At 40.9% G+C, this 8,134-nt stretch overlaps 1 pseudogene; it reads right to left on the minus strand.

Annotated features, from left to right (window-relative positions):
* Positions 1-643: 643 nt before the first annotated feature.
* LOC114079962 (large ribosomal subunit protein mL45 pseudogene) lies at positions 644-1,966 on the minus strand (annotated as a pseudogene).
* Positions 1,967-8,134: the final 6,168 nt, after the last annotated feature.

Below are 8,134 nucleotides of genomic sequence, written 5' to 3' on the forward strand. Positions count from 1 at the left end.
CCAACTGAAGCTAAAAAAAAAAAAAAAAAAAAAGGAGGAGTGGGGCTGTTTTATTTGGCACAGGTTTGTTTTCTGGTGCATTCACTGTCCCAATTCTGGGCTGGAAAGAATAGCTGCCATCTCTAGGAGGTGACAGAAATTAGGGAACCACGTCTTGATGATGAACTCCCCAAATGTATTAACCCTTGCCTCCTGCCAAACTTCCTGGGGCCACACCAAGAAGCAGCTACTAATTAAGAACACAATCCAAAAGCTGAGGGAAAAAAATACTTCTTTAGATTTATATCCTTCTATGAAGTACAAAAGCTAATTCAGTAAGTCATTGTATGAGAAAAAGACCATCTCAAGTGGTACCCTATTTTATAAACACTAATTATTCTCCCAAGTCTGGATTTCCTGGAAGTCAGATCACTCACAACTAGTCTTGTCTTCCACTTTTCCACTTAAAAGGTTGACCTATTCCCAGTCTCAACTGGGGGAAGGTATAGAACGCACACACACAAAAAAAAAAAAAAAAAATTGAAACCATGGGTGCTCTACCATTGAGCTACATCCCCAGTCCTTTTCATTATTTTTTGTTTTGAGACAGGATCTTGTTAAGTTGCCCAGACTGGCCTCAAACTTACAATCTTCTTGCCTCCCAAGTCACTGGGTTTACAGATGTGTGTCACCACACAAGGCACAATAGCAAAATTTATCCAACACTCTGATATCCAAAATTCTGATCTCTGCTCAGTGATTACAAAAGAATGTTGCCTATTAGTTCCCATAGTCTCTGCTGTGAAAAAAAAAAAGTATATCAGATGTTTGTTCACTGAAACATATTGTCTTTCATCTAGACTCAGAAGCTAGACATATGATTTTAAAAAGAAAAAGGGTCCATGCCTATGCATACTAGCCAACCACCTGGGCCCAGCCATGTGACATGGTTGTGAAGATGAATCTGCTGAAAAGATCCAAGCAGGGCAGGAGGAAATGGGTGGTCAGAAGGAGATGGATGACTTCACAACTTCCAGTAGCGTCATCACCCATGCTTTACCCCAAGAGTCGTTTTTGTCCTCCGGCTAGCTGAGACATAGGGGCCTCTTTGTGCCTCTTCACATTTTCCCCATGGTTCCAACTGGGGGCCAGGAATCATCACCATTTTAAGGATGGGCTGCATAGGGGGCGCCCATGGAGGGGCCAATCTTGTCATGCATTTTCCAGCTCCCACAGGGGTTCACCAGGTGTTTTTCAAACACAGCATTCTACAAGACATCCTCGGGCACACCTTCTTTTCCATACATCAACCACCTAAACCAATCACAGATGGCCGTGTGTGCATGAGTACAGTAACCTGGCCACACATGTTCCTCTGGTTCACCATACTTGAGCTTTGAACCTGCAGCACCTGGGCCAGCTCTAAAGATTCCACAAAGCCCCAGCAGACAGCCTTATACTTGATATTACAGACCACATCCAGAAAACAGTGTTCAGTTACCAAGGCATGAAGCCGGTCATGGTCTGAGTTGCTTAGACAAAGGTGAGCTTCTATGAAAATATCCTTAGCTTTTTCAGGGAAGTTCTTTGTTTTAAAATTAGCATCAATTTCTTTTATGTTCTGGATTGACAACTGTGATTCTGCATTTTTCTTCAAACGCTCAGTTGTCCGTTTCAGTCCTTCCTTTGAAAGAGATGACATTCGAGCATTACCTTCAGGAGGAACATAAGCATCAAAGATACCAGCTGCACAGGCCACATACATGCCTGGGACATTTGAAACATTCTAGGGGAATCCTGCTTTCCAGGCATGTTCTATAAACTCCTTTTCTGTTTTGCATTTGGGTTCATAAGCAAGTGGTGTCAAACGTTTTTTAGTTCTTACTGGAACTATAGCTCTAGACTGAGTCACCAGGACTGACTGCCAAGACCACCACCCCAAAGCTTTGGAGAAGCAAGACAACCTCCAAGGCACTGGGGCTGCCATTTTGTTCACAGCCCTCCTTTACAATTGTTTTGGTTAGATGTTTCAGTCACAGCAGCAAAAAAAAAAACAAAGCTGACTAAAACAGCTTCTCCCCTGAATCTGTCCTCTGATGTGCAACAAGGTGTGACTCATTGCCAAAACCTTGCCCACACTCAATGCACACGTAGGCCTGCTCTTCTGTGTGTGTCTTATGGTGTCAAGGTAATGCTGAGTCAAGGAAGACACTCTGTGAAACACTTCCCGTAAGTTAAGTCTTTGCCTGGAATGTGCTTTTTTTGTGCGTGAGCAGCTTCATCCTCAGACTGTAGTCTTGTCCATCCTCCACACAATCCAGTGCTTCCCATCTTAAATTTTCTATTTCTTTTAATATCTTCCTTATTTCCTTAAGATATGCCCTTTGGACCTGGCTGGGCTCTATTTCTGCCACTGTGTTCCTTTTTCTTGAGATTATTGGTTGTCTTTGGGGTGAACTGGAATGCCTTTGAAGGCTGTCTTTCCCTTCTACACAAGTTTTTAGAGCCTTCCTTATCTTCTCCTGCCTCACTCTGATACTTTTGATCAGAAAATTATTGCTGAGTTGCACTGGATCCCCTGGGCAAGGACTCCTGGTTTGCCAGTGGCTTTCTACATATGAACAAGGAGACATCTGAGCAAGATGATTGTACAGCATGGGATTGCAGAGGAAGTGATGACTGGAGAAGACCAGCGGACAACAGAAACAGAGATGGATTTCTGCCTCTGGTTCTGGTGAAGAGAAAAAGGTTTTAATCAGAATAGTCTAAAAGAGTTGAAATATCAGGACCTTCAGCCTTGTGTTAGTGTGACTCTGTCAGCTTCATTTTTCATTACTACAACAATATACTTGAGGCTGAGTAATTCCATAAAGAAAAGAGGTTTATTTAGCTCACCATTTTGGAGGTTTGAGGGCATAGCCTGGCATCATTGTGGCTCTGATGAAGACTTCATGGCACATGGCACATAAGAGCAGGACTATAAAAGGGAGAGATCACACTGCAAGATAGGAAGCCATAGGGCAATTTAGAGTTCACATTCAGGCTCTTGTAACAACTCATCCTTGTAAGAACTCACTTCAGGAGACCACTCTTTCCTTCTGAGGGCAGGGCCCTCAGAAGCTGCTCACACACACACACAAAAAAAAAAGCACCCCTCAGGTGACCTCAGCATCTTCTAATAGGCTCCACCTCTTAGAGGATCCATCACCTCCTATAATGTCACACTGAGGACCAACTTTCAATACATGGACCTTGGGAGACAAATCATATCCAAACCAAAGCAACCACAATATAGCAAACACTTCACCTCCCAAAAAAAAAATTTCCTTACCTGATTTAGATTTCCATTCCAATTTTAAACATTACATCTGCTTTTGGAAAACAGAGGATACACACTACAAACAGATTTCTACTACAGTTCTCCTTTCTATACAGCAGCTGGAGTATGTCTAAAATGTAAGCCATATGGTGCAACTTTCCAGCTCGGATACTCCACTGGTCCCCTTCATATTTATTACCAGATATCTTAGCAAGTACAGCCCTGCATACTCCCTTCATTACTATGACCTCAACTCCCTCCACCTTTGACTCACTTGAACCTATACTGACTGAGCTACTCTCTGATAGCTCCATTTAGATGGCAGAAACAATTAAAACCTACTACTGTTGACTACATGAAAAACCAAAGTGAAAAGAGAAACAACAAACTAACCGAAAATACCACTGGAACATGTGACTATAAATACACTAATTATTTGGAGTACTAAGAAAAATATTCCAAAATTTGTAAGATGTGTAAGTGTATAAATTTCAAGTCATCCACAGCATTTCTAATTCTCTGATTATTCAGAGAATGCAGCTGTTTTTAAGTCTGCCAATCTTATAAAGTTATATAGGTGATCTTACAGCAGTCTATTTCCATGCTATTCAAAAAAACCCTAGACTCTTGAACCTGCACTGATACAGTTTTTTTCCCCTCTGCCAATACCCTCATTTATGAATTAAACAATCTTGACTGATCTCATCAAGATGAGAATTGTGTTTTAACATTTTGACATATTACATTAAGTAGTCATATTCTGGGAGACTGGTGGCAGGGAAGACCCTCTTTTTTGATTCACTGCCAGACAATTCAACAAGTGACTAATTGGGGGATGTGAGAAGGGAGTGCTACAGACAGGATCTTTGTATCTTCTCAAAAATTCACAGATTGAAGCCCTAACTCCCAGAGGATGTGGAAGGAAGGCCTTTGGGAGGTCACAGTCTTAGAGGAGGGCTGGGGTATCATTCAGGGGCAGAACACATGCTTAGCTTGTGAAGAGCCCTGGTTTCAATCTCCAACACCCAAAAAAAATAGATCTAAAGAAGATTTACGGTGGACCTCTTGAGACAGGATGGCTACATGTCCTTATAGGAATAGGAAAACAGACCAGATTGCATTCACACTTATGTTGTCTGTTCACTGACCCACCACCACCACCAGCAGCACCACCAAATACATACCCTACTTGAGATCACAGAAAGAAGGCAGCCATCTACAAGCCAGGATGAGGATCCTCACCAGGAACCAAATGTCCAGAACCCTGACCTTGGACTTCCCAGTATCTAGATCTGTGGGAAATAAATGTGTGGTGTTTAAGCCACCCAGTCTGCTTATATAGCAGCCTGACCTGGCCAAGAGAGGTATTTTTTCTAACCCCTGGAACCAACCATATATCAGAGAAAAAACAGAGACCTCATGCAGGTGAGAACTCAGTACAACCAGCTCCAGGTCTCTTAATGGGTGTTTTTGTTGTAGTTGTTGTTTGTTGTTGTTTTTTTTTCCCCTGGAGGGAGTAGTGTTTTCGGGTAGGTAGAGGCAAGAATTGAGAAAATATTCCGTAGTCTGAATGAAACTGCTTCACACAGAGAATGTTTTTGACAAAGTCAATAACTATAAACAAGCAATCTGCTAATCTTTTTCATACAATCCATTTACATGCAGTTTTTAGAAAAGGAAAAATCAATGCATATTGAACAAAATCAGAACAAAGGCTGCTTCTGATGGACATAGAGGAAAATGACTATATATAGTGGCTATATATAGAGGACTTTATATAGTGACTATATATAGAGGAACTTTGCTAAGTAACAGTAATTGATCTGTATTGTGACAGAGCCTCAGATTACACAGGTCTGTGTACATATAAAATATCACAGAAAGTTATACTTAAGATTTGCACATTTTGCAAGGTGCAATGTAAAATGTACATTTTATAGGTGCACACCTGTAATCCCAGCAATTCAAGAGGCTGAGGATGCAGGAGGATTATAAGTTCAAGATCAGCCTGGGCAACTTAGTGAGATACTCTCCCAAAAAAGGGGGGGGGAGGGGTGGGGAACCCAGCACCCCTGGGTTCCCTCAGTACCAGAAATAAATAGAGGAAGATATCGAATATCCATGGATAATGGCAGCCAACTAAATCTGGATCTACACAATCTTCCAAAAGGCCATAAAGATCAGTAAGGACAGATAACCCCTAACTGACTCCCTAAGAATAACAAAATAAAGAAAACTACAAATGATCAATTATGGATAAGGATAAGAATTAACACCAGTGTTCAGCAAAGTTCTCCTGTGATCCCACTGTGGGGAGTGAAGGAGACCAGAAAAATAGTGTGAAAAGAGGGGAACAAAGGATCTCAAGTTAAACTAACATTGTTCCAAAATAGCACACGTCTATTCTAAAGTAAATAAAAATAATTATTATCAACATAGTCATAAATGTGGTCCTAATAAAGCAAAGCAGTGACTACAGGGACTTTAAAGAGTACACGAAAGTAGAGAGAATCCTACAAAGGCAAACATCTAGGTGAAAGGGTAGAGAGGAAAGAAATAAAGACCTCTGAAGACAGGAGGGAAGGGAGTAAGTAGCAGAGGAAGGGAATTTCTGAATCCTATAAGATTTTTTTAAAGAAAAGAAAATTGGAAGATGCAACTCTTCCCTCAAGAAGCCAAATTGAAAATCATCCTGTAAGGAAGCTGCACTTCCCTCCACTGACAGGAGATGGTGTTCTTGAGCTGGGAATCTTGTCAAATAGCACCTTGAAACAAAATGAGACTCTCCAACTCTACAAAAATAGTCTAGGAAAACAGGAAATTACACTCAAAAATTTCTGCTGATAGATACCAACAGCAAAGCAAATGACAACTGTCACATATCATTCTCAGTGAAATCAACTATCCTCAAACAAGCAATTAGGAATAGGAAAAAATGCTTTCAATTAGAAATACAAAAACTAAGAACAGAAATGCACAAAATAAGACACGAAGCATAACCATACAGGAAATAGACTGTCGAATTCAAGTGAAATCCATCTTTACAAAATTACAAAAGGCAATTAAGTGGGTAATCTAGGAAAACATCTATTAAGTGGGTAATCTAGGAAAACATCTTAATCAGGAATTAAATTCCAGGATTTATAAAGAATTTCTACAAATCAATGAGAGAATAATGCAATGCAATAATTCAAGAGAAAAGTAGGCCAAAGATATAAGCAAATATCTCATAACAGAAAACATATCAGTGACTGACAGATATATGCCAATTACCTGCAAACTCATTGCTGATTAAGCTGAAACCTGTGGGGAACAATGTCATATCCATTAAACATCAATAAAGGTTGATATTTCTAATTGACGGTGAGGATATACAGGAGGAGAAACTGGTGTGACCTCATTGGAGAACAATCTGGTATTCCTCAGAGGAGCTGAAGATGTATATGTACAGCTGTGGTGTGGCAACTCTCCTCTCATTTGCATCTTAGAGAAACCTGTACACAGGTATCTAACAAACAGGCCTGATTACAGCTGCTCTGTTACGAAGCCCAAGTCAGTAACTAATTACCTGTCCATCTACAAGGAAATGGGCAAACTGTGTTCTCTTTAGACACTGAAATTATATAAAGCCCAAGAGAGAATAAATGAATCGCAAAACCCACAATAGAGAAAATATCTCTAGTTCATCATCATAAAGCAAAGCAAACAGCAGAAAATACTGCAGCACAGTTTCAGTCATGTCAAGTGAAGAAACATGGACATCAGCACCATATAGTTTAGGAACATGAACATATGAAATAGAACAAAGTCACACCTGGGAACAATAGTGACCAGTTGAAAAGTAATGGCTATCTCTGGGGGAAACACAAAGAAATACAATCTAGGAAGGGGAAGTAGGACCTTGAAAGTGGTTAGTTTCTTAAGATGGGGACATGGCAAACAGATGCTTATTTCTGTGTCTTCCATACTGTATTGTATTTCTCAAGTACTGCATAAGACAATAAATGAAAAGAGAAAAAAAGTGACAGACAGAAACTGAAGTAGGAGAGTGATGCGCAGACCAAAAGGCCAAAAATAGGAAACCCCAAATGGTATCGAGAAGGGCAGAGGTACTTAAGCTCCCAGAGTCAGGCAGTCACAAGAAGTTGGCAAAAGGTGAAAGAAAGGAGAGCTAAATGGAGAAAAGGAGGAATCTTAGGAAGATGAGTCCAGGGACACCAAAGTAGCCCTTCCCTCAGGCAAAGAAAAAGATCTGGAAAGGAGGAAGAGCCAGGCAGGCTGAAGAGCAGCCAAGGAGGCCAGGAAAACTGCCTCCTTCCCAGGCCTCAGAGAAGTCTCCTCCTCACTACAATGTAGATATGATTCGTATGTATTTCCTAAGGGTTCACGAGTTGAAATCTGGTACCCATTATGAGGTACTAAAAGGGTAGAAATTTGCTAGGTGTGGGGGACACACCTATGATCTCAGCAACTTAGGAGGCTGAGGCAGAAGGATTGTAAGTTCAAAGTCAGTCTCAACAAATTAAGGAGACCCTGCCTCAAAACAAAAACATGAAGGGCTGAGATGTAGCTCACTGTAGAGTGCCCCATGGGGCAGTCTAATCCCCAATATTGTGAAAATAATAATAATAAAATGATGAAAACTTAGTCTGACTAGGGTGTTTTAAGGCAGGGCCTTTGGGATATGATTAGAATTAGATGCAGTTACCAAGCCAGAGACTCCATAATTGAATACTAATCGTTTTAGAAGAGGAGGGAGAGACACAGTCACCTATGTTTCCTGTCTCACCATGTGATGCCCTGTGCTGCCTAGTGTCTCTCCAAGCAAGAAGGCCA

Source organism: Marmota flaviventris, chromosome 17 (genome assembly GCF_047511675.1).
Source record: "Marmota flaviventris isolate mMarFla1 chromosome 17, mMarFla1.hap1, whole genome shotgun sequence".
Taxonomy (NCBI): Eukaryota; Metazoa; Chordata; class Mammalia; order Rodentia; family Sciuridae; genus Marmota; species Marmota flaviventris.